This window comes from Phycodurus eques, chromosome 20, assembly GCF_024500275.1.
Source record: "Phycodurus eques isolate BA_2022a chromosome 20, UOR_Pequ_1.1, whole genome shotgun sequence".
Classification (NCBI taxonomy): domain Eukaryota; kingdom Metazoa; phylum Chordata; class Actinopteri; order Syngnathiformes; family Syngnathidae; genus Phycodurus; species Phycodurus eques.
Genome location: NC_084544.1, coordinates 15147841 through 15174661, shown reverse-complemented (window position 1 = coordinate 15174661; position 26821 = coordinate 15147841). Strand labels below are relative to the sequence as shown.

At 42.8% G+C, this 26821-nt stretch overlaps 1 pseudogene; it reads right to left on the bottom strand.

Annotated features, from left to right (window-relative positions):
• Positions 1-22795, bottom strand: part of LOC133395583 (protein OSCP1-like) — a 53203-nt pseudogene extending 30408 nt beyond the window's left edge.
• Positions 22796-26821: the final 4026 nt, after the last annotated feature.

The following is a 26821-nucleotide window of genomic DNA, read 5'->3' as shown; positions in this document are numbered from 1 at the left end:
TTTAATAAACCTATATACATATACATGAATGTATTTGTTTTTGTTTTTTTTCTCTCAATTAATGTCTTTCCAAATGTATTTTATGAATTCTATTCCGTGTGTGTTGCACAGAAAATATGCAGTAATCCCCATTATTTAGAACGTACAGAATAAAACGGCGACAGAAGCTGGCTCTCGGGACGTGGAATGTCACCTCTCAGGCAGGGAAGGAGCCAAAGCTGGTGTATGAGGTCGAGAAGTTCCGACTTGATATGGTCGGGCTCGCCTTCACACACAGCTTAGGCTCTGGTACCAGTCCTCTTGAGAGGGATTGGACTCTTTTACACTGGAGTTTCCCACGGTGAGAGGCGCCGAGCAGGTGTGGGTATACTTATTTCCCCCCGGCTCGGCGCCTGTACGTTGGGGTTCACCCCGGTGAAGGAGAGGGTAGTCTCCCTCCGCATTCGGGTGGGGGGTGCATATTTGGCATTCGCCTAATTCACCTATTTACGGACTTTATTTGAAACCTATCCTTTGTTACTCAATGAACAATTTGTTTTTTGTGCTCAAGCCAAAGCAATGAAAGTATTACTTTGCCACCATCTTGTGGCCTCTTGGTGCCAAGGAGCAACGTGGAAGTGAGCTGAGGAGTTTCATTGAGACAAATGTCGTACTTTGCTGCCATCTTGAGTGACATATAGGCAATTATAAACTGCCATTTTACAGTATGTAACATCCATGACTTATTTCTTTTCATTGTAGGCGTACTCGTCTATGACTTCGGGTGAATTCCAGCTTCTCCGACAAACTCTGCTCACATTCTCGCAGGACACGCACATCCGCGTGAGTTCCTTGCTGTCTAAGTGAACACTGATATCAGCTGAAATAAAAACACTGCGTCCTTTCTCCACTGTGCTTTCTCATTCAGGTCTCCATTTTCCTCAAAAACAAAATCCAGAATCCCAACGGGCGTTTCGCCCTGTCAACCTCAGTGCCTCATGGAATGGATGTTCCTGGGATCATTCGGTGAGAACGGATTGTATTACGGAAGAATTTGGACTGTTTATCCGAAATGACCGTCATTTCTGTCGTGTCTTTCAGGATATTTGACAATAAGGGACGACAAATGCAGCAGAGCCGGTTCTCCTCGGGTGGGAGTTACACCCTCCCCATAAAAGATGCATCATTTGGCCTACATGGCGACAGAGTCATCAAACTGGGCGTGAACATGTCTGCAACATGCACCATGCACAATGTTTTATTTAAATTTTTACATTACACAACATGTGTGGATAAGACTCTTGTTTTGCTGTGTTTCTTCCAAATAAAGGTACAGTATAAATTTGGGAGGGGAATAATAAATTCACCCACTGAAGGTAATGTCACAGTAAAACTCTACACGTTATGTCATCTTCAGTGCATCAGGTGTGTTAAATGTTATAACCGTGAAACCATATAAATGTAAATCCACGGTAACGGGACGGCAAAAATCACAATTCAGTTCGTACCTTGGTGTTAAGTTCACAGTTCAGTTTACATTGGGTATAGCAAGGGAACAAAATGCTAAATAAACTGCTGACACTGAAGATGAAATATCTTAAATCTTTTCTGTTTCGGAATATGCAACATCAATAGTGTCAATTATTATGCTATGATACCAATGGCATTTGTTGTGACAGAAGAGCTTGGGAGAGCCTGTTAAAATACCGCTGGATGTTTGTGTCGCTCCAGTTTTTTTTTATTTCATGCTGCAGTGATATTCATGATTGCCTGGTTCTGATTCAAATTAGTTCACAAGTTTATCTTAGAGCCAAACCATATCGCAAGTCATGATGCCCGTGACAGAAGCTGACCTGCACTGTGCTTGTTCACAGAACATACGCGTGGCTCGAGTCCAAAGTACAACCCCAATTCCAATTCAGTTGGTATGTTGCGTTAAACATAAATAAAAACAGAATACAATTATTTGCAAATAATGTTCAACCTATATTTAATTGGACACACTACAAAGACAAGATATTTAATGTTCAAACTGATAAACTTTATTGTTTTTAGCAAATAATCATTAACTTAGAATTTTATGGCTCCAACACGTTCCAAAAAAGTTGGGACAGGTGGCAAAAAAGACTGAGAAAGTTGAGGAATGCTCATCAAACACCTGTTTGGAACATCCCACAGGTGAACAGGCGAATTGGGAACAGGTGGGTCCCATGATTGGGTAGAAAAGGAGCTTCCCTGAATTTCTCAGTCATTCACAAACAAAGATGGGGCGAGGTTCACCTCTTTGTGAACAAGTGTGTGAGAAAATAGTCTAACAGTTTAAGGACAATGTTCCTCAACGTACAATTGCAAGGAATTTAGGGATTTCATCACCTACGGTCCATAATATCAGAATCAGAATCATCTTTATTTGCCAAGTATGTCCAAAACACACAAGGAATTTGTCTCCGGCAGTTGGAGCCGCTCTAGTACAACAGACAGTCAATTTACAGAACACTTTGGAGCCATAAAGACATAAAGACAAATATAGGTTGAATATGATTTGCAAATCATTGTATTCTGTTTTTACTTATGTTTAACACAACGTCCTAACTTCATTGGAATTGTGGTTGTAGTTACATGAACATTTTGTGTGGAAACCCTAATAATCATCCCATCATACTGTTGAACATAATTGCTCCTGCCTTTGATAAATATTATTTGGATGGCGAGTTTTTGAAAAATTGTGGCAAGCTTTCATACAGGGAGGGCCAGATCTGCCCCGTGGGCCTTAAATTTGACACCTGTGTGCAACATGCGCTCTTTTGACACATCTTTCTGCTATAAGTTTTTATCTCCATGCCACAGACAGAAACCGCTCCCAACCCTTTGGCTAACGAAGAGCTCAATCTACTGGGCCCGTCTGATGGGCACTGTTGAGATTGAGAACGTGTCCGGTTCTCAAATTGGCTTTCAGATCAACCTGTTTAATTCAGCCCAAGAGGAGGATGAGTGGTACGTGTTTTATTTCTTATCTGTCCTTTTTACCATGATGTGGGTGTTTAATTTGTAACTTATTTTGTTCAATGGAGGAGCTTCAGGTGGAGCTGATGAGTCATTTGGAGTGATAAATATACAAGCCCTGCACGTCCATTGCGTGTTTCTGGAACTGCGGCGTGACTGAAATGTTTTCTATTTCAGGATGAACATTCAGCAACTCAGTTGGCTCAAATCGCCACCCTTTTTCCAGAACAAGAGGAGATGCCAGATGATGTGAACAGTCACAAAGAAGATGACCTGCTGGCCATGATGGATGGCCTCTGACCCTTGTGACATGTTAATATTCAAATCCTGTCTTCAAACCACTTTCCACTCTCCTGGAGCGTAGCGCATCTAAATAAAATTTTAAACACATGATTTCAAGAAAGTTTGAATTCATTTATTGCCGTTTCTGACACACTTAATCAAATATTTATTGACGATTATGGCTCTTTTGTATGACCTCTTAGAAAAATAATAGCCATGAAGAGCATTTCTTTTACAACGGAACCAAAGTGCAGTTCAGTCGCGCGAGCCCCTGAAGGTCTGCCATTAGCCCGCAGGTGGCGCTGTTGTGTTATTTGACCAGAAGTATGTGACGTATGAATAAACGTCATCACGTCACGTTTTCTCTATCCGGAAGTGTTTGGCATTCTCCCGCGAAGGCGGTTTTTTTGTGCGTATTTTTCAAATGCATTAAAGCGCAAGCTAATGCAGGTAAATGTTGGATATTGAACATACATGGACAATAGGTTTTTAATGTTTCTAGTTGTCGCTGTATAGTTTAAATATGAGTTACTGCTAGCCCAAGTACAAAAATGGTTTAAGTAAATGGTAACGAAGATAAAGTTATTCAACTTAAAGTATATTTCACAAGAAAACCAGCAGCGTTCGCCTTTATTTGTGCCGCTTGTTCCAATCTGAAATTGGTGTTGCGTGTTTGTGTATCTCTTACAAGTAAACATGCCCACACAGGGAAAGACCTCTTCGATAGAAATTCAGCTAAGATTGTTCCCCCCCCTCCTATGTACTCTATACATATGCTACTCACAGAAAAATTTAGGGATTTTTGGTGTTCAGAATTCACCTAATATGTGATAGTGGTTCCTGAACTTTTTACACCAAGTACCACCTTTAAAGAAAACATAACAAAAACAATATTTACCGCTATAATGACCGACATTAAAACATGTCGTAGGTCTGAGTGTTCATTAAACACGAGACAGTTTGTTTTCCATTAAAAAGTATATTTTAAATAATTATAAGCCATTGCAACATTATGCAGTTTGAACATTGAAAAAAGAACAAGATACGGATACAAGCGGCCGAAATTAGTTTCCTTGGCAGGGGTGTCTGGGCTCTCCCTTAGAGAGCCCAGATACTATTGGTGTTTTAATTTTTTGAAAGCTTATTTGAATCATTGATGGAGGGGGGGCGCCATATACAATCTCACCTTGGGCGCTACATTGGCTCGGCCGTGACAGCGCGGTGCAACTGTAGGGACGTGACAGCGCAACTGTAGGGACTTTAAATGTCTTTTTTTAACACAAAATGTCACCACAGATCCACCAAAGATGACATTTGATTTTGAGGCTTTGTGTTTGTTACATATATCAAATTATATTTGTATTATTATGATCCATGCATTTAAGTTTTGTTATTAGACACGAGCCATAAAGAAAAATGTATTTGAGCAAGTTCGGCTTGAAACAATCATGTAATCAAACCATAGTCATGTTCGTTAGCATAGCAGACACAGGTAGTCAGCTGTCCCGTTTTCCGGGTTTGGTTAAGTGATGTTAGCGGATTATACTTTATGAAACCAATCAATTCTCTTTTATTGTTTTTATACAATAAAGTGCCATCCATCCATTTTCTACCGCTTATCCGAGGTCGGGTCGTGTGGGCAGTAGCTTCAGCAGGGACTCCCCAGCCACTTCATCCAACACTTCCGGGGGGATCCCGAGGCGTTCCCAGGCCAGCCGAAAGATGTAGTCTCTCCAGCGTGTTCTGGGTTGTCCACGGGGTCTCCTCCCGGTGGGACGTGTCCTGAACACCTCACCAAGGAGGCGTCCGGGAGGCATCTGAATCAGATGCCCCAGCCACCTCATGTGGCTCGTCTCGATATGGAGGATCTCTACTCTGAGATCCTCCCGGATGACCCAGTTTCTCACCCTATCTCTAAGGGAGAGCCCGGACACCCTGCGGAGGAAACTCATTTCGGCCGCTTGTATCCGGGATCTTGTTCTTTCCGTCACGAACCACAGCTCGAGTATATAGTGAGTATAGGAACATAGATCGACCAGTAAATTGAGAGCTTCGCCTTTCGTCTTTGCTCCTTCTTTTCCACAACGGACCGATACAAAGTCTGCATCACTGCAGACGCTGCACCAATCCGCCTGTCGACCTCCCGTTCCATTCTTCCCTCACTCGTGAACAAGACCCCAAGATGCTTGAACTCCTCCACTTGGGGCAGGATCTCATCCCCGACCTGGACAGGGCACGCCACCCTTTTCCATGGTCTCAGATTTGGAGGTGCTGATTGTCATCCCAGCCGCTTCACGCTCTGCTGCGAACCGCTCCATTGAGAGTTGGAGATCACGGCTTGATGAAACCAACATAACCACATCATCTGCAAATAGCAGAGATGCAATACTGAGGCCACGAAACAGATGTAGACTGGTTGGGAAAACACCCTCGAGGACCCTGCCAAGGGTGTAGAGCTGGTCCACTGTTCCACGGCCGGACGAAAACCACACTGCTCCTCCTGAACCTGGGATTCAACTTCCCGACGGACCCTCCTCTCCAGCACCCCTGAATAGACCTTACCAGGGAGGCTGAGGAGTGTGATCCCCCTGTAGTTGGAACACACCCTCCGGTCCCCCTTCTTAAAAAGGCGGCCCACCACCCCAGTCTGCCAATCCAGAGGCACTGTCCCCGATGTCCATGCGATGTTGCAGAGGCGTGTCAACCAGGACGGCCCCACAACATCCAGGGCCTTTAAGGAACTCTGGGTGATTCCCATCCACCCCCAGGGCCTTGCCACCGAGGAGCTTTTTAACCACCTCGGTGACCTCAATCCCAGAGATAGGAGAACCCGCCTCAGAAAACCCAGACTCTGCTCCCTCATGGGAAGGCGTGTCGGTGGAATTGGGGAGGTCTTCGAAGTATTCTTCCCACCGGCTCACAACGTCCCGAGTCGAGGTCAGCAGCGCCGTATCCCCACTATACACAGTTGTTAAATATATTGTAGAAGTTATCATTTATTTGCTTAGCTTGCATGAGTACTATGGACGATTTTGACAAAGGAAGATGTCTCGCCTTCAAGAAGAATACTCAGCAGGAATCATCAGAGAGAAGGACGTGGCCGGGACGTGGCAGGTGTTGGTCCCATGTTTTCACCTTGAAACCCTACCCTTAGTGTGTTGTGTCTTGTAGCTTAGTACGTTATGTCTTGTAAACTTAGAAACCTCCCTATTTTCAAATAAATGCAGGAGCGACGGGAGAGATTGTTTAGAGCGTGTTGAGAGGCTGTAATCTGAACAATCTCCCATACGCCCTCCTCATGAGAAAAAGAAACCAGCGTCTTCATTCCTTTTGTGTCTATTTTTTATAATGTTGGGTAAGATAAATCCAACAACAGTGTTGATGGTGCACTGCTTTCCTCTCCTGAGACGTCGGATGGTGGACCAGAATTTCCTCGAAGCCGTCCGGAATTCTTTCTCCATGGCCTCACCGAACTCCTCCCATGCCCGAGTTTTTGCTTCAGCGACCACCAAAGCTGCATTCCGCTTGGCCAGCCGGGACCCATCAGCTGCCTCAGGAGTCCCACAGGCCAAAAAGGCCCGATAGGACTCCTTCTTCAGCTTGACGGCATCCCTCACCATTGGTAGCCACCAACGAGTTCGGGGATTGCCGCCACGACAGGCACCGACCACCTTACGGCCACAACTCCGGTCGGCCGCCTCAGCAATGGAGGCGCGGAACATGGTCCACTCGGACTCAATGTCCCCCGCCTCCCCCGGAACATGAGCAAAGTTCTGTCAAAGGTGGGAGTTGAAACTCCTTCTGACAGGGGATTCCGCCAGACGTTCCCAGCAGACCCTCACTATACGTTTGGGCCTGCCACGTCGGACCGGCATCTTCACCCACCATCGGAGCCAACTCACCACCAGGTGGTGATCAGTTGACAGCTCCGCCCCTCTCTTTACCCGAGTGTCCAAGACATCCGGCCGCAAGTGCGATGACACGACTACAAAGTCGATCATCGAACTGCGACCTAGGGTGTCCTGGTGCCAAGTGCACGTGTGAACACCCTTATGCTTGAACATGGTGTTCATTATGGACAATCCGTGACGAGCACAGAAGTCCAATAACAGAACACTGCTCGGTTTCTGAACGGGGGGGCCGTTCTTCCCAATCACGCCCTTCCAGGTCTCACTGTCATTGCCCACATGAGCATTGAAGTCCCCCAGCAGAACGATGGAGTCCCCAGCGGGAGCGCTCTCCAGCACCCCCTCCAAGGATTCCAAAAAGGGTGGGTACTCTGAACTGGTGTTTGGTGCACAGGCACAAACAACAGTCAGGACCCATCCCCCCACCCGAAGGCAGAGGGAGGCGACCCTCTCATCCACCGGGGTGAACCCCAAAGTACAGGTGCCGAGCCGGGGAGCAATAAGTATACACACACCTGCTCGGCGCCTCTCACCGTGGGCAACTCCAGAGTGGAAGAGAGTCCAACCCCTCTCGAGAGGACTGGTACCAGAGCCCAAGCTGTGCGTGAAGGCGAGTCCGACTATATCTAGTCGGAACTTCTCGACCTCACACACCAGCTCGGGCTCCTTCCCTGCCAGAGAGGTGACATTCCACGTCCCTAGAGCCAGCTTCTGTAGCCGGGGATCGGATCGCCAAGCCCCGCGTGAAGCCCCAGACAACTTAGCTCCTAGGATCATTGGGACACACAAACCCCTCCACCACGATAAGGTGACGGCTCAAGGAGGGGTGAATTTATTTTTTTTAAATAAATGTTTTACAATTGTACATATATGAATTGCCTCTATGAATGTTTTTACAAATGTTATTTATTCATTCTATTCTCTGTGTACATTACACCTGTTTTCCTCTTTCTCCTATTGGGAAAACAAAACATGAGCAAACGCATGTCGCCTCTGTGAGGACGTGCCAGGAAAGACATTTTGCAGAATCCTTACTTTGAGGAGGAGTTTGATGATTTCGGTGGTGGTGGACGAGGGGGAGGATGGAGAAAGGCGCCCGGCGCCAGCCCATAAGAAATCTGTCCAATTCTACACACGCATCAAGACGAAGATGCAAACATTCACGGAGTCAAGGAATTTAATTGTCATACCAACACCAAACCAATTTGTTCAAGTCTAGTTACATGCAAATAAATGTCAAATGGCAGTACAGTATACCAATAACATTTTAAGAACAATTTTTTTTTTGCATGCCTTTATCTCAGGTTTCTGCTAGCTTAATAGTTTTAGCTAACCGCTTTTATCACCGCGTCATGTGTACAAGTACATCTCAATAAATTAGAAGATGGTAGAAAGGTTAATTTCAGTACATATCTATTTGTTAAACACAAAGAAAATATTTTTTAAACGACAACTGCTGCACAATTTCCATGTTAAAAGTAATTGATCTTATATGAAGGTGAGTTTCCTGATTGGGAAGTAATATTTTAATTTATTGAGCTGATAAATTTGGGGTTTCCTTTTGCTAATAGCTATAATCATAAAAAATGTACATGTGAAAAAAAATATTCAATATTTCACTTTTTGTGCTTTTGAAGCTGTAAGATATGAACCTGCACAATATTTTGCTCTTAACATTTAAACGATAAGCAGAAAACAGATGACAAAAATTTAAAAGAGAGAAATCCCTCGTTTATTAAATTCAGGACAACATCCGCAGTAGGTGAAATCAGCAATATACTGATAAACTTTTTTTTTTTTTGCGTTTACGTGTACATCTTTTTCTTGCTCAATCTGTCACGTACGTGGTTAGGGCGAGGGCGAGTAACGCAAGGCAAGAACATGGTGGACCCAATTGCAGGGAAGCAGGGAGGCAAGGCAGGAGTGCGGGAGTCTCAAAATAATATTTAATCTTCAAAAAAGGAAAATGACACCTGACAATGACATACCACAATGATAAAGACAACTGGCGACTATGACATGGCAAAGACATGTGACAACGACAATGAACCGACAAGAACTGAACGAAACCAGGGAACGAAATACAAACAGATAGACGAGACAACGAGGAACACCTGGACAAGACACGAGTGGCTGGAGAGAGCTGATTGGTCGACACAAAGTAGACGAGAACAGGTGGACACAACAACCTAATGAGCAGACGACAAACATGGAACACAGGAAAACATGGAACAAAACTAAACACAACCCAAACCAAAACACAGACCATGACAGAATCAAACTCACCAGACTCAATCAAACCCACACTCCGATTAACATCTACCACATGCTTAGAAACAATTCTATCGTCTTAAATACATTTGAAACTCTTAAAAATATAGAAAGGCATAGCAGGACTGTACACTATGTGAATTGTATTCCTTGTCATATGTGTTTTAACACATTTTTTTCCCCTTCATAGTCTTAATGCTTTAGGATAGTATTCCTCCAGAGCCCGCTGCCCCCAGCCAATTCCCCCTCCCTTACAAAGAACCTCACGTTTTTGTAAAGGCAGAATTTTTGGTGGCTTTGGCCAGATTTGTATCAAATAAAAATACTGAGACATACTTACTGGTTAAACTGGTGGCTGCACTGCCCCACTTTCTCTTTTGTAATCAAAGCGTAGTTATGCTCGTTAGCGTAGCAGACGCAGTTTGATTAAGTGATGTTCAAGTGATGGAAGCGAATCACAATTTATGAAACCAGTCTTTGATTGTTTTTATACAATGATTTTTTTTTGTTTTTTTTTTACAAATTATTGAACAATCTAAAGTGGTGATGGTTTGTTCTCTTTGACATGCAATGTTAAAGGTGCAACAAACAGGCCTTTTTTGGGGGTGGGACGCGGGGGGCGTCCTGAAAAGGGATGCTTTTGACACCTGCGATATGCAATACTGGTCACGGGTCCATCTCTTATGATTTAGGCTGGATTTACACATTTACACAAATTTCAGATTTGTTTCTCGCAATTAGATTTTGCGTCATGGCACCGTAAAGACAAATGAAGACAGGAGCTCGAGTGTCAGGACGCTTTCCCCAAAGTTGACCACCAAATCTGTCAGGCCGCCAGACGCTGATCCCCCACGGCCGCAGGTTGCATCAGGTCTTCTGCTGTGGAAAGTTGTCTTCAATTGCACCACAAGTCGTTTCGTGCGCTGCTGCTGACAAATGTGTCGTGTTGATCATTCGAACTGCAAGTCACAATGTGCCTCACGTGTGAAAAGTCATCACCCCGATACCGCTAATTACTTTGCAGAATGACAAACATGATTTTTGGCAGGAAAAAAATTGTTGGTAATACATTGTTTTCACGGATGAACATATTTCTGTAGGGTTGGCATTTGCAACACACGTTTGAGGGAGCACACACAGAATAGAATAGAATTCATCAAATACATTCGTAAAAACATTCATCGAGAGGAAAAAAAGCAAAAACGAAGCAATTCGTAGAATATGTATATAGATTTATTAAAACATTTGAAATATATTTAAAGTGATCCGGCCGCTTCCTCCGCCTCCAGTGCTTCAAGCTGCCTGTACAAGGCCGCCGTCAGGTCCACCTCGGGCCCCACATCCAGGCTCAGTGCGGAGCCCCCAAAGTCTGTGTCCCCCAATAAAATACTGGACACGAGGTCCTCGTCGGACCCCGTTGAGGGCACCGGGGCCGGTACCGCGAGCTGTGGCGCAGGCGCTGCAAACACAAATAAAAACAGAGGTCATTTCTGAGACGCGAGTGATGAAACGACTTTCAAAATAATCTCATGATTGCCACTGCAATATTCTGCCTTTCCTCAGGTTGTATAATGCTCAGTTTGCTTGGAAACAGACGTAGTAACTGAAAGTAGTCGTCAAGATTTCAGTCCACTTTTCAATTGAAGGCGAAATTATGGACAGAAGTTCCAAGGAATATTCGGGCCATAATGAAAATTGAAGCTGCTGTGATCATAGAATACTGTGTACACCTGCACTGCATCATACTGACAGATGTTTCTAATATTGTGGCGACCCCATTTACCGGGAGATAGATGAAGGACAGTAGCAAAATATTCGTTATATATTATACATCTCCACAATCGCAATACATGGAAGACATTTTCGATGCAATTCTATTGAATTGAATTTGTTTTATTAGGAACTAAAACCAGAAGGCCAATTCTGACCTAAAATCATTTCAAGTGTTCATCATCTCATTTCTTGGGGCTCAATTTTGGCTTTCCATCTGCTTTGATAAAATCCAATTAAAAAAAAAACGACACAATTTTCATATGGAATTTCACTCTTTCAATGGAACGACTGAAATTAAATACTAATTCACTGAGATGCACCTCAACATTATTTTTGTAAAAGCAGAATTTCAGAGCGACGGAGTAGGCTTTGGGCAGATTTATACAACTAAAAATACTTGGATATATTCTACTTACCGGTCAGATGATTTACGGTGGTGGCTGCACTGCCCCACTTTCTCTTTTGCTTTTTGCCCTAAACAAAAACAAAACAAAAAAGCATGGAGTCATCGCACACAAAAGCATTTGAGAAATTATTCTTGACTGTATAAGAACTAAATGACTCTGGGACTCACGTAGTTGTCTCTGTAGGTCCAGTCCGGGTACCTGGTGGCGTGGATCCGGCTGAGCCGCTCAGATTCTTGGAAGTATCTGAGCTGCTGAGCCGGCGTCAGCGACTTCCACTGTGGACATCACCAAAGTGTCAGCGCACACATGCAGAACAACACCAGACAAGCGACGAGGACGTTTGTCGCAAACACAACTCACCATTTGCCCCAGGACCTTGTTGACAGCGGCGCTGTCTTGCCGTGGCGCAGCGGCCTTCACGAAAGGCCGCTGCTCCTTCATGAAAATCATGAATGCGTTCGGGGGTTTTTTGACGTAAGGCGTGTCCCCGCATTTCCTCCTCTTTGTGCTAATGGGAAAACAAAGCATCAGCATGTCGCCTCTGTGTGCATGTGCCAGGAAAGACATTTTACAGAGAATACTTACTTTGAATTCGCTGGCGAAGGTCGCGGAGGATGGCGAACTGGGCCCGGCACCAGCTCGGAAAAGGTCTGTCTTAATCTACAAACACGTCAAAACACGCGTGTTGAACAACAGGAAGTGTGCGAAGATGCAAACATTCAAGGATTCATACACATTTGACACATTATATGGCACCAACAAGTTGGATACAGTTGTGTGTGTTACTTACATCACTCCAACAGGTAGGAGGCTGATGCTCACCACCGACGGTGCACCGCTGACCTGCAAAAAAAATTGTTATTAACGTACTTTTTATTACTACTCTGTTGTAACAAGTAACGAAAATTCCTCAACAGCAGAATAAGAAGCACCATTAAACATGATTTAAGATAGGATAATATTGTATCCCCAATGAGCAAATGTCGGTGTAACAGGAGCACACAGTACATTATTTAGCAAATAATAAAAATACATATTCAGAAACGAAGCTTTATTCAATGACTTTCTTAAACCTAAGTGGCTTGCGACCCACAAACCCCCCCCCCCCCCCCCCCCCCCCTTCCTCCCAGAGAAAAAAACGGGCACTTGTGTCTATGGATTAAGATCAATTATTACAGTATGGAATCACATTTTTGCTGCATATCCCAAAAATTTCCATGAGCGCATTTGAGATTTATGTATGAATCGTCTCCTACCTGCTCTCGTTGGTTGAGCATCTTGCCCGAGTCCGCGCTCACCACTTGCCAAATGGTTTCCCACTCTCGGTCATCCATCATTACTCTCGGAATGGGCTTTTCTTGGTCACTTGGTATTTCTGTCCTTCCCATTATTAGGACCGCCCAGAATAAGTCAATCCGCCAATCACACGGCGAAGACTGGGGTGCTCTTTGTGACGTCACGCGTCAAGTTCAAAGAGCGGCGACGGCTAAGCTAACGAGCGAGCTAGCTAACTGACGCCCAATTTGACCGACATTTTGTCCATTCCACCCCGACGAAAATAATAAAAACGCCTCTTTTGACCTTCAGAGACCATCACAATATGGTGAGTCTTCTCGAAGGGGCTTGCAATGTGGCCGTCATTTTAGGAGCCACAATGTTCAAAACAACAGTCAAAGCGATTTTAGCTTGGAAAAAAAGACAATTATATCCATGACACTCCGTTAATGTCCTGTTATGGGTGGTCGTTTTTGCCAGACCCAACACAAATTGGTTCAATTCATCTAACAGCCGTAATACATTCAGACATTTTGTAAAATTGAAACAAATGCCAAATGGCGGTACATTTTTTGTATTTACCTCAGGTTTCCAAGTTTTCTCAAGTATTTAGCTGGCCGCCATTTCACAATATTTTGCTGTTAACGGTACAAACCACAGCAAAAATGAATCAGAGTGACTGATTAAGTATACGCAGAGGTGGCGAGAGAAGCCAAATACTGTACTCAAGTCAGAATAATGGGATTCGTCTCAGTAAAAAGTAGTCCTCCAAAGAATTACTTGAGTAAGAGTAAGAAAGTACTCCGTGAAAAAACACCTCATGAGTAAGTAGTGAGTCACTTGTGATTTTTTTTTAAATCAGAGCATGAACGTCAAATAAAATTCAGTATGAATTTTCAAATTCATATTTTGCCGAACAATATTAATTCACCCAAAACATAATAAATACAATCTTGATCAAATAAAATGATATTTTTTATGATTTCAGTGTAAAGAAATTATACCGGGTGATTTTTAGCTCTTTTGAATGTCTGTTTTTTTCGTTAAACGTGACCCAAAGGTGATTGCTTTAATCATTTATAGGCCTCCAAGATACAAAAGAAAATTTATGGAGGACCTTTCAGAACTGCTATCAGTTATTTGTACTGACTATTTTGTCATAATGGGAGACTTTAATATTCATGTTCACAATAACGTAATAAACATGAAAAGAACTCTCTGCTATACTAGACACATTTGACCTCTCTCAACATATTAAGAGTCCAACCCACACTCAAGGTCACATCTTAGACCTGGTCAGCTCTTAGGATGTTGAAATTATATCAATTGACATGAAGGATTTGGCTATTTCTGACCATTTATGTGTCTTCTTTGAATTACAGATTCTTCCAAAAGTTCAGACAACCTCTGTCTATTAAGAAAAGGTACATAAAGGAGAGTACCGCCACTAAGTTTATGGACACCATTGCTGTGCCACAAACTGTGAATCCTGAGACAGTTGATGGACTTTTGGATAATTTCACCTGTAAATTCTTAAATGTCATGAATGATGTCGCTGCTATTAAAACTGTGACAATCTTGAGGCGACCGAGAACACCAGTGGAGTAGCACAATGATGTTACAAGACCTCTAAATCAAAGTGTAGGAAAGCAGAACGTAAGTGGAGAAAAACTAAACTCCAAATTGACGATGACCTCGACAAACAAAGACTTTGTAATTTTAACCAAGAGTTAGTCAGGGCTAGACAGCAACCCTTTTCTGAAATCATCATGCAATTAATTTGTTTGTTATTTTAGTGAAAAAATACAATCCATCGGGTTAAATACAAGCACAAATCAGCAAAATGACGAAATGTTATGATATCTATTTCGATTTTATTTGACGTTCATGCTCTGATTAAAAAATTTTTTTTGAAGTTACTCACTTCGTTCTCACTTGGTGTTTTTTCAGGGAGTACTTTCTTACTCAAGTAATTATTTGGAGGACTACTTTTTACTTAGACGAGTCACATTATTCTGACTTGAGTACAGTATTTGGCTTCTCTCGCCACCTTCTGCGTATACTTAATCAGTCACTCTGATTCATTTTTGCTGTGGTTTGTCCCGTTAAGAGCAAAATATTGTGAAATGGCGGCCAGCTAAATAGTTGAGAAAACTGAGGTAAATACAAGAAATGTACCGCCATTTGGCATTTGTTTCAATTTCACAATATGTCTGAATGTATTACGGCTGTTCGATGAATTGAACCAATTTATGTTGTGTCTGGCAAAAACGACCACCCACAACAGGACATTAACGGAGAGTCATGGATATAATTGTCTTTTTTTCCAAGCTAAAATCGCTCTGACTGTTGCTTTGCACAAGTTTTGGTCACTCGTTTTGAACATTGTGGCTCTTAAAATGGCGGCCACATGGCAAGCCCCTTCGAGAAGACTCACCATATTGTGATGGTCTCTGAAGGTCAAAAGAGGCGTTTTTATTATTTTCGTCGGGGTGGAATGGACAAAATGTCGGTCAAATTGGGCGTCAGTTAGCTAGCTCGCTCGTTAGCTTAGCCGTCGCCGCTCTTTGAACTTGACACGTGACGTCACAAAGAGCACCCCAGTCTTCGCCGTGTGATTGGCGGATTGACTTATTTTGGGCGGTCCTAATAATGGGAAGGACAGAAATACCAAGTGACCAAGAAAAGCCCATTCCGAGAGTAATGATGGATGACCGAGAGTGGGAAACCATTTGGCAAGTGGTGAGCGCGGACTTGGGCAAGATGCTCAACCAACGAGAGCAGGTAGGAGACGATTCATACATAAATCTCAAATGCGCTCATGGAAATTTTTGGGATATGCAGCAAAAATGTGATTCCATACTGTAATAATTGATCTTAATCCATAGACACAAGTGCCCGTTTTTTTCTCTGGGAGGGGGGGGGGGGGGGGTTGTGGGTCGCAAGCCACTTAGGTTTAAGAAAGTAATTGAATAAAGCTTCGTTTCTGAATATGTATTTTTATTATTTGCTAAATAATGTACTGTGTGCTCCTGTTACACCGACATTTGCTCATTGGGGATACAATATTATCCTATCTTAAATCATGTTTAATGGTGCTTCTTATTCTGCTGTTGAGGAATTTTCGTTACTTGTTACAACAGAGTAGTAATAAAAAGTACGTTAATAACAATTTTTTTTGCAGGTCAGCGGTGCACCGTCGGTGGTGAGCATCAGCCTCCTACCTGTTGGAGTGATGTAAGTAACACACACAACTGTATCCAACTTGTTTGTGCCATATAATGTGTCAAATGTGTATGAATCCTTGAATGTTTGCATCTTCGCACACTTCCTGTTGTTCAACACGCGTGTTTTGACGTGTTTGTAGATTAAGACAGACCTTTTCCGAGCTGGTGCCGGGCCCAGTTCGCCATCCTCCGCGACCTTCGCCAGCGAATTCAAAGTAAGTATTCTCTGTAAAATGTCTTTCCTGGCACATGCACACAGAGGCGACATGCTGATGCTTTGTTTTCCCATTAGCACAAAGAGGAGGAAATGCGGGGACACGCCTTACGTCAAAAAACCCCCGAACGCATTCATGATTTTCATGAAGGAGCAGCGGCCTTTCGTGAAGGCCGCTGCGCCACGGCAAGACAGCGCCGCTGTCAACAAGGTCCTGGGGCAAATGGTGAGTTGTGTTTGCGACAAACGTCCTCGTGGCTTGTCTGCTGCTTGTTCTGCATGTGTGCGCTGACACTTTGGTGATGTCCACAGTGGAAGTCGCTGACGCCGGCTCAGCAGCTCAGATACTTCCAAGAATCTGAGCGGCTCAGCCGGATCCACGCCACCAGGTACCCGGACTGGACCTACAGAGACAACTACGTGAGTCCCAGAGTCATTTAGTTCTTATACAGTCAAGAATAATTTCTCAAATGCTTTTGTGTGCGATGACTCCATGCTTTTTTGTTTTGTTTTTGTTTAGGGCAAAAAGCAAAAGAGAAAGTGGGGCAGTGCAGCCACCACCGTAAATCATCTGACCGGTAAGTAGAATATATCCAAGTATTTTTAGTTGTATAAATCTGCCCAAAGCCTACTCCGTCGCTCTGAAATTCTGCTTTTACAAAAATAATGTTGAGGTGCATCTCAGTGAATTAGTATTTAATTTCAGTCGTTCCATTGAAAGAGTGAAATTCCATATGAAAATTGTGTCGTTTTTTTTTTAATTGGATTTTATCAAAGCAGATGGAAAGCCAAAATTGAGCCCCAAGAAATGAGATGATGAACACTTGAAATGATTTTAGGTCAGAATTGGCCTTCTGGTTTTAGTTCCTAATAAAACAAATTCAATTCAATAGAATTGCATCGACAATGTCTTCCATGTATTGCGATTGTGGAGATGTATAATATATAACGAATATTTTGCTACTGTCCTTCATCTATCTCCCGGTAAATGGGGTCGCCACAATATTAGAAACATCTGTCAGTATGATGCAGTGCAGGTGTACACAGTATTCTATGATCACAGCAGCTTCAATTTTCATTATGGCCCGAATATTCCTTGGAACTTCTGTCCATAATTTCGCCTTCAATTGAAAAGTGGACTGAAATCTTGACGACTACTTTCAGTTACTACGTCTGTTTCCAAGAAAACTGAGCATTATACAACCTGAGGAAAGGCAGAATATTGCAGTGGCAATCATGAGATTATTTTGAAAGTCGTTTCATCACTCGCGTCTCAGAAATGACCTCTGTTTTTATTTGTGTTTGCAGCGCCTGCGCCACAGCTCGCGGTACCGGCCCCGGTGCCCTCAACGGGGTCCGACGAGGACCTCGTGTCCAGTATTTTATTGGGGGACACAGACTTTGGGGGCTCCGCACTGAGCCTGGATGTGGGGCCCGAGGTGGACCTGACGGCGGCCTTGTACAGGCAGCTTGAAGCACTGGAGGCGGAGGAAGCGGCCGGATCACTTTAAATATATTTCAAATGTTTTAATAAATCTATATACATATTCTACGAATTGCTTCGTTTTTGCTTTTTTTCCTCTCGATGAATGTTTTTACGAATGTATTTGATGAATTCTATTCTATTCTGTGTGTGCTCCCTCAAACGTGTGTTGCAAATGCCAACCCTACAGAAATATGTTCATCCGTGAAAACAATGTATTACCAACAATTTTTTTCCTGCCAAAAATCATGTTTGTCATTCTGCAAAGTAATTAGCGGTATCGGGGTGATGACTTTTCACACGTGAGGCACATTGTGACTTGCAGTTCGAATGATCAACACGACACATTTGTCAGCAGCAGCGCACGAAACGACTTGTGGTGCAATTGAAGACAACTTTCCACAGCAGAAGACCTGATGCAACCTGCGGCCGTGGGGGATCAGCGTCTGGCGGCCTGACAGATTTGGTGGTCAACTTTGGGGAAAGCGTCCTGACACTCGAGCTCCTGTCTTCATTTGTCTTTACGGTGCCATGACGCAAAATCTAATTGCGAGAAACAAATCTGAAATTTGTGTAAATGTGTAAATCCAGCCTAAATCATAAGAGATGGACCCGTGGACGTCTCGGACGAACTTCCCCAGCCGCCGCTGCCATGAAAACAATTCCTTTTGTACCATGTCGTCACAAAACTCTCGTCTCTCAAGTCATCTTTTCCCATTGAAATTCCGTTCCAGCCACCCAAAAACAGCATCCAAATAAAATAGCGCTTCTACTGTGCAAAATACAGTAATCCCCATTATATCGAACGCACAGAGTTCATCACTTGAACATCACTTAATCAAACTGCGTCTGCTACGCTAACGAGCATAACTACGCTTTGATTACAAAAGAGAAAGTGGGGCAGTGCAGCCACCAGTTTAACCAGTAAGTATGTCTCAGTATTTTTATTTGATACAAATCTGGCCAAAGCCACCAAAAATTCTGCCTTTACAAAAACGTGAGGTTCTTTGTAAGGGAGGGGGAATTGGCTGGGGGCAGCGGGCTCTGGAGGACTACTATCCTAAAGCATTAAGACTATGAAGGGGGAAAAAATGTGTTGAAACACATATTACAAGGAATACATTTCACATATTGTGTACAGTGTACAGTACTGCTGTGCCTTTCTATATTTTTAAGAGTTTCAAATGTATTTAAGAATTGTTAGAATTGTTATAGAATTATAGAATAGAATAGAATTGTTTCTAAGCATGGGGTAGATGTTAATAGGAGTGTGGGTTTGATTGAGTCTGGTGAGGTTGATTCAGCAACTGTCTGTACTGCGGCCAACCGGGACACAAGGTATCCACCTGCATGGCGAGACCTTCACGGGGAAGTGACGCTACGCGTTCCAAGCAGAGCGACCAGGTGGTGGTGACAGCGCCTTCTGCCTCCGGAAAGAACGTCTCATCGTATTTTGATGAAGACTTGGTACCCGGTGAATTGAGAACTGAATCGAACAAGAAGAGACTTCAATTGCCGGGCGAAGTATCGGGATTTAGGGGCAGTGTGAAGGTTTCCGCGGTAATTGACTCCGGAGCTGATGAGTGTTTTGTGGACTCCTGTGTGACAGAGACTCTAAATTGTCCACTGTACAGACTTAGCAAACCGAGAAAAGTTCTTGATTTGGATGGGCGTCTCCTGGCGGTTACAACACATATCACTGTGTTTAAAGTTCTTGGGTAACCACATCGAATCGCGGCGATTTTTTGTAATGCCCTGTCAATCTGCTCCAGTTGTGCTGGAATTAACGTGGTTAAAACGTCATTATCCAGATATTAATTGGGATCAACTACAGATTGTGAATTGGAGACTATTTTGTCATTCTCATTGTCTGCAGTCTGCCATGTTGACTACCACCCCCATGTTCAAGACGAGCACATCGATTTGGCTAAAGTACCGGCTGAGTACCATGATTTGCAACTCGTGTTCAGTAAGGATCGCGCCCAGTCTTTGCCTCCGCATCGTCCATACGACTGTTCCATAGAGTTGATTCCCGAGGCTCCACTACCTGTATCAGATTTCAAAGCCTGAGCAAGAGGCATTAAAGAATTATATTTCGACTTCGCTAGCTGCCGGCTTGATTCGTCCCTCATCGTCGCCACCTCGTAGGCTTTGGGCAGATTTGTATCAAATAAAAATACTGAGACATAACTGTATTTACTGGTCAGATCATTTAAAGTGGTGGCTCCACTGCATCACTTTTTCTTTTTGCCCTGCACAGAAATAAAAGAAAGAAGAAAACACATTGCACAGATAAACGACATGAGACAAATAATTGTTGTTGTTCCACTGTACTATACCTACAGTAAATGCCAGCTATATCGGGGTTCACTATTTGCGGACCTGCTATTTCGTGTTTTTTAAAAATTATTACGACATAATATACCCATCCATCCATCCATCCATCCATTTTCCGAGCGGCTTCTCCTCACTAGGGTCACGGGCGGGGATTGAACCCCGGTCCTCAGAACTGTGAGGCTGACGCTCTAACCAGTCGGCCACCGTCCCGCTTGCATATTATATATTTTATTTATTTATTATTATTATTTTATTTATTTTTCTATTTATTTTTAGTAATTAAGAAAATGGATAGTGCAGGAAGTCTCTCCAGGATGCAAACACCTCATTTATTGTACTATATGTGTTTTTAACCTTGATATTTTGCCATTCTTTTCTCCATTGCTCTTGCAGTGTCAATATGTCAATATATTTTGTGTTTAAATGTAGCTTTAGCAGGGACGCCCAGACTTCCCTCTCCCCAGCCACTTCATCGAGCTCTTCCGGGGGGATCCCGAGGCGTTCCCAGGCTAGCCGAAAGACGTAGTCTCTCCAGCGTGTCCTGGGTCGTCCCCGGGGTCTCCTCCCGGTGAGACGTGCCCGGAACACCTCACTGGGGAGGCGTCCGGGAGGCATCCGAATCAGATCCCCCAGCCACCTCATCTGGCTCCTCACAATGTGAAGAAGCAGCGGCTCTACTCTGAGATCCTCCCGGATGACAGAGTTTCTCACCCTATCTCTAAGGGAGAGCCCGGACACCCTGTGGAGGAAACTCATTCTGGCCGCTTGTATCCTGGATCTTGTTCTTTCGGTCACGACCCACAGCTCGTGACCAAAGGTGAGGGTAGTAACGTAGATCGACCGGTAAATCGAGAGCTTCGCCTTTCGGCTTAGCTCCTTCTTTACCACAACGGATCGATACAACGTCCACATCACTGCAGACGCTGCACCGATCCGCCTATTAATCTCCCGTTCCATTCTCCCCTCACTCGTGAACAAGACCCCAAGATACTTGAACTCCTCCACTTGGGGCAGGATCTCATCCCCGACCTGGAGAGGGCACGCCACCCTTTTCCGACTGAGGACCATGGTCTCAGATTTGGAGGTGTTGATTCTCATCCCAGCCGCTTCACACTCGGCTGCAAACTGCTCCAGTGAGAGTTGGAGGTCACGGCTTGATGAAGCCAACAGAAACACATCATCAGCAAAAAGCAGAGATGCAATACTGAGGCCACCATCAATAGATTCTGGGTTTACAGCTATTGTGAACATATTGTGACCATATCTTTATAACGGGGGGTTCACTGAACTCTGAACAGACTGGCTCAGGTCGACCTCAATGATCTTTCGATGAGTTTCATCCACTTTGTTCTTAATGCCAGGAGTGTCTTTCACAAATTCCCTGATGGTGTCGATATGATTGTATGAGATGAGCAGCAGGTCATTAGGGCGCGGACAGTGGAAGACTTGATACTTGAAGGCCATGATCATCAGCTCGTAGAGCTGTTTGAAAACAGACAAAACATACGTTAAACAGAGGAAATGTGCACGATTTTGCCAATTTTATGTTGCTAATTTGTTCTCATGATCAGTTTTGATTGGCACTGTCAGAGAAGCATTCATTGAATATGTTCATCATTGTTACAGTAGCCTACATTGGTGTTCCATACTGAGAACGGTTTCCGATGTGATTGTTACCTTCTCCATGCTGACCGTGTTCAGTTTCATGATCGAGACGTGCGCCAAGCGAGTTAGTACGACTTTCATAGTCCTGTGTGAATACAGCAGCTGCGGTTTCAAAAGTTCATCCTTGAAGGCTTCACTGAACATGGTCCCGACAATGTCATTCATCACTGTCACGGGAAGGGACAGAAACACATCGTGGTTGATCCTATATAGTACAGTATGTCACAAACGGGAGTTCACCTGTCACATTTTTGGAAATAATGGTACAACACTGAAAGAATTACACTTAGGTAGCTACACTGTAGTTAATGTACAGTATGTACAACAGTGAAAATGTAGTCTTCCCTCAAAATAACTCAACACAGAGCCATTAATGTCTAAACCAATGGCAACAAAAGTGAATACACCCCTCGCTGAAAATGTTCAAATTGTGCCCAAAACAGCAATATTGTATTTTTTGCGGCCACCATTATTTTCCAGCACGGGCTTAACCTTCTTGAGAATGTAGAAACATCCACCAGCGCTGTGATATCGACATGGAGTGTAACAGAATTCCAGTGGCAATCTGGGAAGCTCTGGAGAATTCCATGCCCACATGCAGGTGTGCACTTCATAATTTTACAGACTCCCAACCTAAGATTAGTGAACACCTGCTTTAGCATATTGCCTGTACCTCTTTTCTGTCATTTTCAGATCACACTTCTGCAGCTTTCCAAAAAAAAAAAAAAAAAAAAAACAAAGACAGGAAACAATGTTAAACATTTCAAAGTACAAACAAATGCTTATATTTAAAATGTTTTGCACACTGTATGATAGTAACATGACTGGAAAGACTGGTAGAAGCAAGTTTTCAACTTACCTTTTTCAGACTTGCCCTCAGAAGTTCTGTGAGCTTGCAGGGGATGGTCCAGTATGTCAAGCATCTCCCCTCCAAGGTTCATGAAAACCAGTGGGAGAGTTTTCATTGACATCCTGGAAAATCAGTCTGTCGAGAGACAATTCAACTTCTTGAAAGTTAGAGTTGTGATTACATTTTTTGTTTTCTGCAGCGGGTTGCGGATTGTTTCCATGCTCTTATCAGAGCATGCCTCTGCAGAAAACACAATGCAAAATGCAACAGGTGGTCAGGATAAGGATCAGCCACGGTCACGCTCAAGCTCACTGGCCGGTGCACAATGACGACGTATCCCGGATGTGGCCTAATGTGACGGAATGATAATGACTTTCAATAAAGTTAAAGAGGACTCATATAAAATCATGGACCAAATAGATTCAGCAAATATATATATGAAAAAAAGATTACAAGTTGAAAATGAATACTCTTTTACCAATTATGGAATGAAATCCTCTTTTTTTTAATCACTCGTCATTTGTTTTGAAGATATTTTGGGTTGATATGCAGAACTACTCATCGACTGCAGGAAAAGAAAATTTTTATTCATTTGGACACCATCCATCGATCCATCCATCCATTTTCTGAGCCGTTTATCCTCACCAGGGTCGCGGGAGCGCCGGAGCCTCTCCCAGCTATCATCGGGCAGGAGGCGGGGTACACCCTGAACTGGTCGCCAATCAGTCACAGGGCACATATAGACACGGACAACCATTCGCACTCACATACGCACCATCACTGAGTGGGATCTGAACCCACGCTGCCCGCACCAAAGTCAGGCGAGTGTCTTGGTACAACTTCTTTGGAAAAATACCACATTTATCAGAAGACGGGGATTTGCTCCAAACCCAGCTTTGTTGCTTCTGGGAAATTATCTTATTTGGCACCATGGTTGAAAAAAAATAAGTCATTGAAAACCTTTTGGGAAATATTTGACAATGTATTTTTTTATTCATCATTTTTCAATTAATTTATTCTTGCCTTGTATAACCTCCTTCAGTATTTGTGTATAAAAATGCATCTCAATGAATTTGAGTATTGTGGAAAACTTCATTTATTTCATAACTCAGGTCAAAAAGTCATATATGGGTGTTTCTTTGATGACAGGCCTTTTTGTATCCTTGATGTAAAATTTAAAGAAAACTATATTTAAATAGATTCTTTCAACAACCAGCAGTGGGCGTGCCTAATTATAATTGTTGTCTAAAATTTTGTGTTAATATTAGTATAGTTTGACATTTTTTGAGCGGTTTTATGGTGGTATTTTACAATTGTCACCCTGTCCTTAGCACAGGGTTTGGATATATGAAGCTCTATCTTCCTACTAAAAAATGCTAAAATGGTGTAACTTTTACCATAAATTCCTTTAAATATAATAGAATTAATTATTTCTCATCATATATACAAAACATTTGTCCTTTAAAGTTGCTGTAATTACCGCCACATTGACCATTTTCATATCAATAAAGTTTATTCAAAATGTGATTCTTTTTTCCCTGTGTCATTTTGTCTTGTCACTCAAGCACATGCTAGGGCAGAGAGAAGTCAGACAATTTGATAACTGCAAGAGTAAGTTTTTTCTTCATTTGTACCCTTAAGTCACATAATATTTTTATTGTATGTCATTACTAAACGACTTGTAGTGTTAATATGTTTAAAGATTTTCCTGTAAAAACTTGATAATCATATAAAAATGTTGTACAGGACTAGCTAGCTAAAAGACAAATTTAAGCTAACTCTACCAGCATAGCACAGTTAGCTTAAAACTTTGAAATGTCATTACCATCACGTCATTACCATCACAAGATTAATCCATTTTTAATCAATATGCCATTGTGGCGGTAATGGCGTTTCTCTAGGGTATCTGACAAAAAGACCAAATAAAAAATATATATAACTTAAATCAATATATATGGACATGAACAGATTCTGACTCACAGAAAGATCACAATTAAGGTAAGGTAGGTATATATGTCGTTTTAGTGACATTTTATTTTTGAGAAAAACGAAAATCAAATAAACACCCATACACACAGTCAAATATTTCATGATTTTATTTTAATTTATTTGAATGTATTTCAATTTATTTAAATGTATGTGTGAATGTATGTATTTATTTATTTATGTATGTATTTATTTATTTTAGGATTTTGATATTTATAGCCGACTGCACAGGTATCAAATTCAAGGCCCGGGGGCCACATGCAGCCGGCCACATCAGTTTATGTGGCCCCGAAACCAAATCGTTTTTGTCGATTTCCATGAGATATTGCAGTTATTCATTCATTCATCTCCCGTTCCGCCTATCCTCATGAGGGTCGCTGGTGTGCTGGAGCCAATCCCAGCTATCTCCGGGCGAGAGGCGGGGTACACCCTGAACTGGTCGCCAGCCAATCGCAGGGTGATATTGCAGTTATTTTTGCTCGTTATCCATAAGTAAAGAATATGTAATACTATAATGAGGAGATGAAAAATGTATATGGTTTCACAGTCATAATGCAACTCTGAGAGAAACTGTACCAGCAATGCGGCCCGCGACAAAAATGAGATTGACCTCTGGACAGCAAACAAGAATTAACCCACAATTCACCATCACCAGAAACTACAATTATTAGATGCCAAAAAATGTAAATGATTTTCAGGATCAAATTTATGAGGGAATGTGTGGCCTCATGTTTTTCCATGTGTTTAATTCATCTGTATACAATGAGTCACTCTTTGAACTACGGAAATAATGAACTTTCTACAATATTCAGTTTTATAAAATTCACACCTCTGTATATATTTTAAGACACCCCTGGCAAAATGGATGGATGAACATAGAGGTATATTGAACACTGTATATAGTGTTAAAAAAAATAAAAGATCATTTTATTGAATTGACATCACAGCCTAAAAATACAGATGAACTAAACAAATAGAATAGCAGTATTAAAACTCTCATATCACAAACTCTGATCACTTTATTTGACAAGTTTTTGTTCCACTATAAATATCTGCAGTTATCTTTTTGGTCAGTAGAGAGCAGTAGAGAGCGAGCAATCCCCTGTCGAGAAGAGATCAGTGGAGCAAGTAGGGTGCAACAAGTGACTGCGGTTCCAGCCTCCAGTAAAAAAGTCAAGCCAGCAGAAACAACGATTGTTCAGACTAAGCATTACGGTAACACGCCGCCAACGTGCTGCAAGGACCAACTTCAAAATAAAAGCTTCACATATTAATACATTGGATATCAGTGCCGTTTAGGTGAAGGTCAAAACTGAGCATCATATAACCTTAGTATCGGCATTACATTGCACTGGATCCCATTAGATTGTGTAGTCTCATTGAAGACTGATGTTTTACATTTGTTTGCAGTGTCTGCGCCTGACATGCACCAGCATCCTACATGAGGGGCACGAGACGGACCTGATCTACCGAGGTGGCATAGGGTGGCAAATGCCACCCTAAAAGAAAGCCTTGCTACCCCTGCTGCCACCCCAATTTGCAGCGATGAATTTGACATTTTTACAATCAAGGAACACCAATGTCTGACTGAAGGCAATGCAGCACGAGATGACGAGCGGCTACAACGCCAGGGCAGTAACACACTGTTTTGTTTTGAAAAAGCGAGGGCGCCCGGACACACGAGTCGGGAGGAAAGAAAACACAGGGGGACAGAGGTACAAACTGAGCAACTGTCTATATGTCTATCTAGCAAGAAACGTCATGAAAATGAAAGCACAGTGCTAGTATAGTTGCAGTGCTGATTTTGAGCTCATAAAAATCCGGGTGAAGAACATTGTTTTGCTAACTGTGCATGTAATGTTAGCGAGGTCTGACGTTATCTGTGTCAAGGCCAACATCGATTCACTGTCTGGAAGACGCTGTGAAATTACTTTGAATCTTACAGACATGGAGAGCAAAGGTAGCATTTGCAGTTTTTGTCTCACCAAAGAAAGGGGACAGCAATAGAAAATGAACAGTTGAGCAAGGGTGATGGAAAAGATGAAGGTGAGGTGAAAGGAGAGAGAAAAGATGAAGGTGAGGTGGAAGGAGAGAGAGATGGACAAAAGAAATGTGATGAAATACAAGCCCATGGTGACCAGGGACAGGAGGCGCTTGGGAG